Source organism: Podarcis vaucheri (genome assembly GCF_965113315.1).
Source record: "Podarcis vaucheri genome assembly, chromosome: 8".
Classification (NCBI taxonomy): domain Eukaryota; kingdom Metazoa; phylum Chordata; class Lepidosauria; order Squamata; family Lacertidae; genus Podarcis; species Podarcis vaucheri.
The window spans coordinates 6,918,073-6,929,994 of NC_138766.1; the positions used below are offsets into that span (position 1 = coordinate 6,918,073).

The 11,922-nt window shown below is 41.9% G+C and overlaps 1 pseudogene across 1 annotated transcript; it reads left to right on the forward strand.

Moving 5' to 3' along the window:
* Positions 1 to 1,188: 1,188 nt before the first annotated feature.
* LOC309539789 (protocadherin gamma-A12 pseudogene) lies at positions 1,189 to 3,651 on the forward strand (annotated as a pseudogene). The gene has a single exon. The product of its transcript is annotated as a protocadherin gamma-A12 pseudogene (transcript).
* Positions 3,652 to 11,922: the final 8,271 nt, after the last annotated feature.

The following is an 11,922-nucleotide window of genomic DNA, read 5'->3' on the forward strand; positions in this document are numbered from 1 at the left end:
ATAAATGCTGATTGACAGACATCTAACAACTTAGGAAAGATTCAAAAAAGAATTATTCCAGCCCTTCTGCTGAAGAAAATAATTATAATAAATAAATTTTCAGAAAATGTTTAATTAAGCATCCCTTAGTTTGCATTTTTCATATAATTTTTTTTTTTAGAATGTTTTACTTTGAAATTATTTTACAAGTTCCCTCCCCTCATAATGTTTTGTGAGGAATTCCTAGTAGATGCTATGATGTATTGAGCCTTGAAAAGACACACATATTTCCAGTAAAAATGTTCTTAAAATACTATATATATTTCGGAGTCAATGTTCCAAGAGCTAGGGGAAATGCATAAAAACATAAGATTTTCATGATTTTCATCTAACATTAGGATTCCTGTGTACAAATTCCCATACTTGTTTATGTGGTAACTGTGCATATTACATACCTATGTAGAAAACTTAATCTTACCAAGGAAGGTTTAACTGACTTGTTGGTTATTGGGGTTCTCTCCTTTTCTAGAGAATAAGAATCCACTTCTACGCTTACAAGGCATAACTTGGTGTTTCATGATAAATTAAAATAAATAGTCACTTTGTTTTGTTTATCTGTGAAACAGTGTGCACATCAGCAGCATTCCAGCTTATGTGGGATAGCTCAGCCAGTAGAGTATGAGACTTTTAATCTCAGGGATGTGGGTTTGAGCCCCATGTGGGACAAAAAGATTCCTGAATTGCAGGGGATTGGACTAGATCACCTTCGTGGTGCCTTCCAAATCTGTGATCCTATTATATGTCTTGTGTATTGACGCAAATAAATGCATTAAATATAGAGCAAGGAAACACGAGAATGACATTCAGTGATAAAACAGGTTAGTAATTAATTTGTGCATTGTATTTAAATGTTTCTCATTATACACACACACACACATGGAGTTGGATATACAATGAGAATCGAAACAAAAAATGTAGTGTGTGCAGTTCCTGGCTGTGACTCTGAGTGTCGCTGTTGACCAACCAAGGCTAAGAAATACACTGAGAAATTCATCCTTCCCAGATGAGCAGCTCAGCTCAGAAAATGCTGAGAGATCAGAGTTTCAGTGAACATTTTTGCGTTGGGAATCTCAGCTGCAAGTCCCTTTCTGGCAGCACTCCGTCATCCTGAATCACAGATCTCCCCAACAGCTTCATATCAGACCAGGAATGGCAACAGCAAAGTATCCTCAAGCTTGCAAAAGGAGAGTTTTCTTTTTATTTCTCTTTGCTAACATCTGCCAAGCCATCACCAGACAGATCCAGTACTCCATTCCTGAAGAAACTGAGAGAGGCTTTTTGGTGGGGAATATTGCAAGGGATCTTGGACTAGACGCAAAGGAGCTCTCAGATCGTGGAATTCGCATTGTTTCCCCAGGTAGGACTCAGTATTTTGCTTTGAATTATAAGAGTGGCCATTTGCACACCACAAAGAGAATAGACAGAGAGGAGATCTGTGGTCAGGAAGAGAAATGTATTTTGAATTTTGAGATTATAGTTGAAGATTCAATGAAAATTTATGGAGTTGAAGTGGAAGTCACAGATATCAATGACCATGCGCCCACCTTCCCGTCAGAGAAACTAGTGATAAATATCAGTGAGAATGCAGCTTTGGGGTCCCAGTTTCCCCTCTTGGAAGCTCAAGATCCTGATTTAGGAAACAATTCTCTACAGGGGTACAAACTCAGCAACAATAGCCATTTTTCTTTGATTCTCCAAACATCAGTTAAGGGCAAACAATATGGAAAAATTGTGTTGGAAAGACCTCTGGACCATGAAAAAGAAGCAGCTCATAATCTTATCTTCACCGCATATGATGGTGGTGATCCAGTCAGGAGTGGCACTGCACAGCTGCACATTACAGTCTTGGATGCGAATGACAATGCACCCATTTTTAGCCAACGCATCTATGAAGTGAGCGCAAGGGAGGATTTACCTCTAAGAACCATTGTGGTTACATTAAAAGCTACTGATCTGGATGAAGGGACCAACAAAGAAATGACATTTTCGTTTGCAGAAATCACGGAAAAGGCTTCCCAGATATTCCACTTAGATAAACACACAGGTGCACTAACTCTCATAGGAAGTTTAGATTATGAGGACTCTGCTCTTCATGAAATTGAGGTCCAGGTCCGTGATGGTGGAGGTCTATTGGACAGATCAACTGTCATAGTATTTGTTACTGATGTAAATGACAATGCACCCAAACTGGAAATAACTTCACTTATCAGCTCCATCCCTGAGAACTCTCCACCAGCGACTGCAATAGCCCTTCTCAATGTGCAAGATGAGGATTCGGCAGAGAATGCAGAAGTCACGTGCTCTATCCCCAGCAACCTCCCCTTTCTACTGACAAAAGCCTATGGCAACTACTACAGTTTGGTGACAGCAAGAGCCCTGGACAGAGAGCAGGTGGCAGCCTACAACATCACTGTCACAGTCACAGATCACGGGACCCCTCCACTTTCCACATCGATTGTTATTCCACTTGAGATTTTAGACACAAACGACAACCCTCCACGCTTCCTGCAGTCCATTTATACTTCTTATTTAATGGAGAACAACCCAAGAGGGGCCTCCATATTTTCCCTGAAGGCTGATGATCCAGACTGTGGAGAGAACTCCAGAGTCACTTATTCCATCATTGAGCACAACATCAGTGACTCCCCAGTATCTTCCTTCCTCTCCATTAACTCTGAGACTGGGATTGTCTATGGCCTGACCTCCTTTGATTATGAAGACTTTCGAGACATTCAGTTCCGTGTAAAGGCTCAGGATGGAGGTTCTCCCCCACTCAGCTCCAGCGTCTCAGTGACTCTCTTCATCCTGGACCAGAATGACAACGCTCCCCAAATCCTGTACCCCTCCCCTCCCACTGATGGTTCCACAGGGATAGAGCTGGCCCCTCGCTCCTCAGAGCCAGGCTACCTGGTCACTAAGGTGGTGGCCGTGGATGCGGACTCTGGCCAGAATGCCTGGCTCTCCTACCAGCTGATCAAGGCCACTGAGCCAGGGCTCTTCACTCTGGGGCTCCACACGGGAGAGATCAGGACGGCCCGATTCTTTCTGGAGAAAGATGCCCTCAAGCAAAGCCTGGTGGTTTTAGTCAAGGACAATGGGCAGCCACCTCTCTCTGCTTCAGCCACTCTGACTGTGGTGCTGGCTGACACCATCCCTGCAATCCTCTCAGACCTGAGCAGCATCTCAGCTCCCTTGGAGCCTCCATCTGACCTCACCTTCTACCTGGTCCTTGCAGTGGCTTTTGTCTCCTGCTTGTTCTTCATCTTCCTCCTTGTGTTACTGGCAGTTAAACTTCATAGGTGGAGATATTCACAGTCTGGAACTGAGAAGTTTAGTGGAGTTCCAGTTTCACAGTTTGTGGGGATTGACGGAGTCCGAGCATTTCTGCACTCCTACTGCCAGGAGGTTTCTCTCACTACAGACTCTAGGAAGAGCAATTTCGGATTTCCCAAGGGAAATATTTCCAATACTATGACCAGTCACCAGCCCTGTGAGATAAATGATCCCTTTCTCATTGCTGAAGAGATTGCAAACAGTAATGGGGATTCAGCCAATATACAGGTGAAGTCTTGCTATCAAATCAAAGGTTTTTCACTTTATATTTTCAGTTAGACATTAATGCCATTTATATTATTTGTTTTGCACTTGTTCTGAAGAAATGGAACTGGAGACATATTCTCTCATTTATACTTGTTCTCTTCAGATAAAATGAGGTTTGGGAGTTCACATAGTTCCCTTTTTGTATATGTGGTTGTTTCTGTCGCAAGCAAATGCGTGTAGAGATAGGAGAATTGTAAACAGCTTGTCCCACAAGAGCTTAAGTGCTTAAAGAGCAACCATGAGACAAATATTAGAGATATTCATATATTTTCTTGTTCAGCAATTTTTGCATGATTGTGATGGTTATCTTGTTTAAATTGAATGCTTCTTTCAGAGCTTCTTTCTTGACCTTCTTGCCTCTTGGAAAGGTTATTTAGTTCTCAAATAATAGCATCTGTGGAAAATCTAGGCTTCCCAAAATATTTGAACTTTTATTTACTGCCCTCTAATTCTGTGTCTGAAATAGTTTATGTCTTTACTCACATGGATAGATCAGTTGTGTGTTTACTAAACAGGGTCAATAATCTATCTAATTAGTATTTTCCAGCCTTATGAGCAGTAGGTGGTAACTCAGGTGTTTCTCAGCCTAGTTTTATTAGATGTTTTAAAAAACTGGAGATATCAGGAATTAAACCTGTATACTAAGTAAGAACTCATCTAGTTTATTGGCCAAGTATGTGAGCTGATAGGCATGAGATCTGTAATTTGAATATTGGCTCTTGCCACAAACTTTGGTGACATTAAATGATTTATTGCATTTAAAAATGGAAATAGATCCCTTGGATGGGACAGCAGAAGCAGAGTTGCAAGAAAAATCCTAACCCACTTCATTATTTGCACTGAGAAGACGAAAGGTCCCATTGATACTGTCTCTGCAACCATGGTCATGATCCTGCTCCCCCAGTGACATCTATTTCCATTAAGAATGCATTTTCATTCAATGTAATAAAACATTTAAAGCCACATATACTTTTGCTCTCATTAGGCATGTTACTTTTTCTCATTCTCAGCTGCAAATCTGTAATACCAGTGCAATAAATAACACTGGCCTAACACTCAGAAGTGCCATATAATGGCCAGGTATTGTCTCTGCCAGTGGGGAATGGCTCCCTGCTCTTTCCCTTCCATTGGTTCAGTCTCCCAGAATTTCATCATATAGAAAACAATGGTGTGTTAAATGTTTGTGTAGTAGGATATTATAACAAGGCAAATTTATTTCACATTTTGAGCAATAATATTTGGCCTCATCTGAGAGTCTAAAGAGGTCAGACAGGTATTTTAATAAGTCAATGATGATACACAAAGCAATCCAACCCCCATTTCCACTGAGCTAGGGAACAATGGGGTTGGATTAGGCAGAGACGTCCCCCTGCCTGGCTCTCTCGGCTCAGCTGACATCACCTTCTACTTGCTGGATGTGCAGGAGCCAATGGAGAGCCCCAAATGGGGCATTCTGAGGGCAGGGGCATGGCTGAGCTGGCCCAGTAAATGCTGTATCCTGAGCCAGTCTTGCTGCAGTCATGCAACAGACTCGGACCAGGTCATTCTGGATCTCCATATTCTGCTATGGCTAAACGGTGGGAGGGGGGTAGTTTTGATGTGTGTCCTCCTATAGTTACCTCGGGTTAGCTCAAGCCATATGTATATTTATCATCCTTGTATTTTGTATGATTTAAAAAAAAAACTTTCTGCAATATGAATGAGAGAAACTATGAGAGCAATGAAAATCTTTCAGTTCTGGATGGAGTTGGATAACTTTATAAAGAATGTCAGGCTCTTGTTGGATATGTCTGAACACGGCACAAGGCCTGTTTGCATTTCTATGATTTGTCTTAGGAGCAGCAAAGAGAGTTTCCTTGTTCGCTGAAATTGCATGGGGGTGCCACACAGGACTGTTTTAGCTGTTGACAGGAAGTTACAACTCAATCTCTCCCCACCACCCAAAGCAAGCTACCTCCTAAAGACCACGGTGGCATATTTTCAATAAAACCTGCTAACAAAATTGCTCACATCGGTCCTATTTATACCTCAGAATCAGAAGATCTCCTTTTTACACCTTAGACTTACAATTCTTTTATCACTCTGTCTCTTTTATCTGTTGACATTGGCAAGTCATTACCACTCCTTGAAGATTCGCCACTTTTTCCCTGAGGAAATGGAGGAAGGCTCTTTACTTGGAAGTATCACCAAGGATCAGCAACTACTGGTGATAAAGAAACTCTCAAACCATGAAACCACCCCACACTGTTTACCATGACAGGATTCAATTCTCTGCTTCAAATTAATGGCACAGTTTATTTGTGCAACACAGATATGTAATATGGTGGGGGAACGTTAAATATACTGGTTATATCTGTACACAAGTATATATATTAACAATGTCACCATATTACCAATAAAAAATGGACATGAGTATCATCTTCATGTAAGCGAAACTGCAGTCCCAGATGCAATCTCAATTTTCACAGTACTATCTAAAAAGCCACTGAAAGTAGCTCTAGCCTCTGTGTTCCTCTGCTGTCTTCTGACCCCTTTGCTGAAGACCTTGGAGAGAGCCACTGGCCTCCTCTGGGAGCTGCAGCCTCCTCAGTCAAAGTCCTAGTGCATGAAGAAGCTACACCCATTATTGACAAGGAAGGCAAAAGAGGAATCTTCCTTTGAATATGTCTGCAAAACGCTAACTGCCATCTCTGCCCACATCTACCATGAACTGAGGTTACTGAGAAGAGTAGCAGGGAAAAGAGAGCCCATTCTTCACTTTGTTGCTGAAGAGAACTGAGTGAAGTGGGGGGGAATTATCCATAAGTTTATCCACACCTAGTATCTCAAAGGGCCTTCTATTGCATTTAAAAAGGGATAGTTTGTGCTTCTTTTGCATGTATGTGTAAGGGGAATAATGAAAATCTGCCAGAGCCACCGATCCCATTTTGAAAGGGAGCTGGATTGAGGCCACTTAGAAAATAAATGAAATCTATTCATAACCAAACATTATGAGTGTAGTTACAGGTAGGTATATTGGTCTGCCGTAGTCAAAACAAAATTTAAAAAATCCTTCCAGTAGCACCTTAGAGACCCATTAAGTTTGTTATTGGTATGAGCTTTCATGTGCATGCACAAAGAAGTGTGCATGCACACGAAAACTCATATCAATAACAAACTTACCGTAGTTGGTCTCTATTATGAGTGTAGTTTGTTTTATTTTTGTTTTATTTATATTGCTTTTTTGGACCTGTACCCCACCCTGGAAGCCTTTGTTGCTGAAGGTGTGGACAATAAAAGTAATATGCTAAACAAAGGTGAAACAAGGAAAAACTTTTTCAAATGCTCCACTTGCAATTGGCTAAAGAAAAAGTTCACATTGTGGAAACGTGCATTATTTTAGCTCCATCTTTCTCTGTTATGGTGAACATGGTTTTCCTTGCAGTTCCTTGAGTGGTCCTCTAAGTGTCAGTGTTGGCCAGTATGAGAGCCAGAGAGAGGATAGAGATCCATTGATGCTTCCTAGACTGCAGTAACTCCCATCCCTGCTATTCAGAGCAGGCCAACTGAAGAGCACAGAGACAGGAGACTCTTGCAGAGAAGGAAAAATCTCTTTTGCTTTGCACACCTATAAGAACAAGGGAAATTTATTCTTCCTCAGTGATACCTCATGTTGTTTCCTTCATCACTGTGAGAGCTTGAGCATAGGAAACTGAGAAAAGGAAGCAGCCTGTTTTTGAGAGAACCAGCCAGATGGAGAGAAGGCACCCAGGGAATGGCAGGGCACTCACAAGGCAAGTACTGCTTCTCTCTCTCTTGTCTTTTACCTGTTGGGCTGCATCAGAGCAGATTCATTATTCAACCCCTGAGGAGATGGCAAAGGGTTCCGTTGTGGGGAACCTCGCCAAGGACCTGGGACTGAGCGCCAAAGAACTAAAACATCGCAATCTGCACACTGTGTCTGTGGCTAAAATGCAGCATTTCAGTATCAATGCAGAGAATGGAAACCTCTATGTAAATGACAGGATTGATAGGGAGGGGATATGTAGCAAAAATCCACTTTGTTCAGTTTGAAGTTGTAGTAGAAAACCCGCTGAATGTTTTCCATGTGCTAGTGGAAATCCAGGATGTTAATGATAATGCGCCCCAGTTCCTGAATAGCAATATCAGTTTAGAGATCCTTGAATCCACTCTGCTAGGTACACAGTTTCTCCTTGGGAAGGCGGAAGATCCTGACATTGGGATGAACTCACTCCAGGATTACCAGCTGAGCTCCAATCAGTACTTCACATTGGAAGTTAGAGAGAGAAAAGATGGAAATAGTTATGCAGAATTAGTGCTAAATAAACCACTGGATCGGGAAAATGAACAGACCCTTCACTTAATCCTTACAGCCTTGGATGGGGGTCAGCCTAGGAAAACTGGAACAGCCCAGATACGGATTAATGTTACTGATGTCAATGACAACCGACCTGTTTTCACTCAAGAGGTGTACAAGGTCAGTTTGAGGGAGAATACTCCCCTTGGATCTCCTGTGCTTCAGGTTTCAGCCTCAGATAAAGATGAAGGTACAAATGCCCAAATCAGGTATCATTTCAGCAATATACCAGCAAATGTCCAATTGAAATTCAGACTGGATCCAATCAACGGTATAATCACTCTTATAGATCCGTTGGACTTTGAGGAAACTGAAAAATATACAATGATGGTTACAGCAAAAGATGGTGGCGGATTGTTGACACATTGCAATATTGAAATAACTGTGCTTGATGAGAATGATAATGCCCCAGAAGTGACATTAGCCTCCATGTTCAGTCCTGTTCCTGAAAATTCTCTGCCAGGAACAGTTATTGCTCTGATCAATGTAAATGACAAAGATAGTGGTGATAATGGAAAGGTTACTTGCTACTTAAACAATGATTTACCCTTCAAAGTTCTTCCCTCATCTAACAATTACTTCAAACTCCAGACAGACAGTCCTTTGGACAGAGAAATAGCTCCTGCATACAATATTACAATCACAGCCACTGATAGAGGAACTCCACCTCTTTCCACACACAAAACAATCTCACTACAGATCTCAGATATCAATGATAATGCCCCTGCTTTTCAGAGATCAACCTACAGCATCTATGTGCTAGAAAACAATCCTTCAGGTGCCTCCATTTTCACCATCAAAGCCTCAGATCCCGATATGGACCAGAACTCACGAATCACTTACTCCATCCTCAACAGCAACATTGAGGAGCTTCCCATCTCCTCCTATATCTCCATTAATTCTGAGACTGGCACCATCTATGCCCAGAGATCCTTTGACTATGAACAATTCAGAGAGTTCCGGCTGCAAGTGAAGGCCCAAGATGGGGGTTCTCCCCCTCTCAGCAGCAATGTGACCGTCAGGGTGTTTGTTCTTGACAGGAATGATAACAGCCCTCGTATCCTGTCCCCCTCACAAGAAGCCAAGGGCTCAGCCTTGTTTGAGATGGTGCCTCGTTCGGCTGAGGCAGATTATCTTGTCACCAAGGTGGTGGCCGTGGATGCAGATTCTGGACACAACGCCTGGCTCTCCTACCACCTGACTCAGGCCACTGAGCCGGCACTCTTCGCGGTTGGTTCTCATACTGGAGAGATCAGGACCGCCAGGGCCTTTGTGGAGAGAGACGCTGTGAAACAGAGACTGGTCATTATGGTGAAGGATAACGGGCAGCCGTCTCTCTCGGCCACCATGACTCTGAACCTAGTGTTTGCTGAGAACTTTCAGGAGGCCCTTCCGGAAATGAAGAGCCAACCCAGCAGCTCGGAGTATCAGTCTGACCTGCAGTTCTACTTGGTGCTGGCCTTAGCTGTGATCTCCTTCTTGTTCCTCTTGACTGTCATTCTGGCCGTTACAATGAAGCTCCGTCACTCAGGGCATCCCAGGTTCCTACAGTGCTTTGGTCCTGTTCACCATTCCAAGAATGGCGCCATCTTCCCACCCAGCTTTGAAGATGGGACTTTGCCCTATTCCTACCAGCTGTGTCTGTCTTCTGAGTCCAGGAAGAATGAGTTTGCCTTCCTGACACCCAATGTTCAGATGGTAGACAATATTATTGGCAGTGAAAAACCTTTTACAGGCAACGGAGGAAGCAATTTAATTTCTGAGATGGCAAGTGATGATAAGGTAGGGTTTATTCCAGAAGATTTTTCATTGCACGCTGCATGATCTTTTACCATAACTGACACTGAAACATTATATGGAGGAGGAGAATTCATTTTCTCTGACATATATGTTTACTGAAAAATGAGTTATTTAAATCTGGAAAGCAGTAGCTCAGCCTTATTTATTGGGCCCCTCATGAACCATCTACTGATTTATGCATGATAAAAGAGTAAGGTTTACAGTGTCAAGGCAAAAATATCTAAGCATTGGATCCAAGTAGCTTTGCTTTACTCAGTTGGACTACTAAACCAGTTCTGTGGTATTTATGACGTTGGAAGTTTACAGTAGGATCCCATGCATGTCTACTCAAAAGGAACTCCAGGTGAAGTGAACATGTATAAGACTGCAGTCTTAGTGTCTTGGACTTTCAAAGTAATGATGTCCATAAGGAGTAGCTTTATTGAGGTTTCCAGAAGTAGTGTGCAGAAGTGCTGAACGATTTAAGAATAATTATATTTAGGATGCATCTGTCTGCAAGCTTCTTGCTTGCTTCCACTCCTCTTTCCTGCCATATCCTCAGGTGCACACAAATGGCAATGTGCTGGCCATCATTTTATGTGTGGCTTTGCCTTCTCCTGCCCTCTCTCTTCTCCCATCACCCAGCCTTCAAATTAGCTAAGCTCTATAGAGCAGCTAGTTGTAAGCTGGAGCTCTGGGGGCTGGAAAAGTATAGGGGAAGTTTTTCAGGGATTCCCATCAAAAGTAATGACCAGCATGCTGCTTTAGCTGCAAACTGGCAATTTCTTTCTTCATTTGCAGTTGCTTCCTCATTTGGGGCAGGGGTTGGGCTTTGCCATTTTTCCGTGTTGTAGGGCCAAGCTGATCTCTTAAATACTGTTTATTAGGACAACTGGGGAGGGGAGAGGAGAAGAAACATAAGCATTGGATGCAACCCAAACATATTTGTTATGGTATAAACTTTAGTGGACTCAAGTCATTGGGACTGGAAATATTCATTGAAGAGTGTGCTATAAATACTGTAAATCAAAATAAGGCTAAATGTAAGAGTGAGAACAAAAACACCACATTGTGATTCCATTTTCTGATACATCTCATCTATACCGGAAGTTCTATTTATGGCATAGTGCCATTAAATTATAATTTTGTTTTACAATTTTTCATTCTATTGCCATTCTTCTATTTGCACTTTGTCAACTATTCTTCTCCTTGAAATACTCAGTCCACCCAATCTATCTCTGTTCCATTCATTTGTTTCTTGTGGTCCTCTTATCATTTTTTTATCTTCCTGGGTTGCCATATTTTGAATAGAAAAAAGAGGACACATTTACTAACCTCTACTTTTAACTAATGTTTTAATGTATGTAAAATGACGACTCTCATTTTACATACCCATGAAAAAGAGGACATGTCCTGGCAAAAGAGGACATATGGCAACCCTATGACATGGATTCAATTTTATTTCTTTTATTTCTTTGTTGCATCCTCCTAGGTTTCTGTGTAGACCATCTACAACTGTTTCCTTTTAAAGCCTGTCTTTAAAACCCTGCTCAAACCTGTCATTTGGTTGGATTTGCAATTGTTCTCCAGATGCGTTCCAGACTTACTGTAGCAATTTTTGCATACAACTCGAATGCACTGTGACAAAACTTAGCATTTTTATGGCAGCAAAATATCAGGTCACATGATTACTACACCCATCCTATTCCGGGAATCAGAGGCAACATCAAACCAATGAAACCACCATCTCATCCCAATCCTGGCCATTCTCTCATAGCAGATACTTAAGAGCATTTAACATAAACGTGTTGCCCCCTAAACACACTTTCAGAGTTGTAATCTAAAAATGCTCTCTTATACATTCCTTCTCTGTGTTACTTATAGTGAGGATCTTAATTTATCAGTGCTTATGAGTAAAGAAGTAGGATTAACTGATTAACTAACCAGAAGCAGCAGGTTATATGGTGCAAGCATAGGTTTCTGTGTTTTTAGGAGATGTGTATATAAGGGAGTATTGTGGCCTGAGAAGGTGCTCTTTCCTCTCACAATTCCACCCCTCCTGATCATCAAGAGAATGAATTCCATGCAATGTATCTGGGCCACTCTACTTTCTGTGTTGCTCCCACCAGTGTTCCCCCACTGAATCA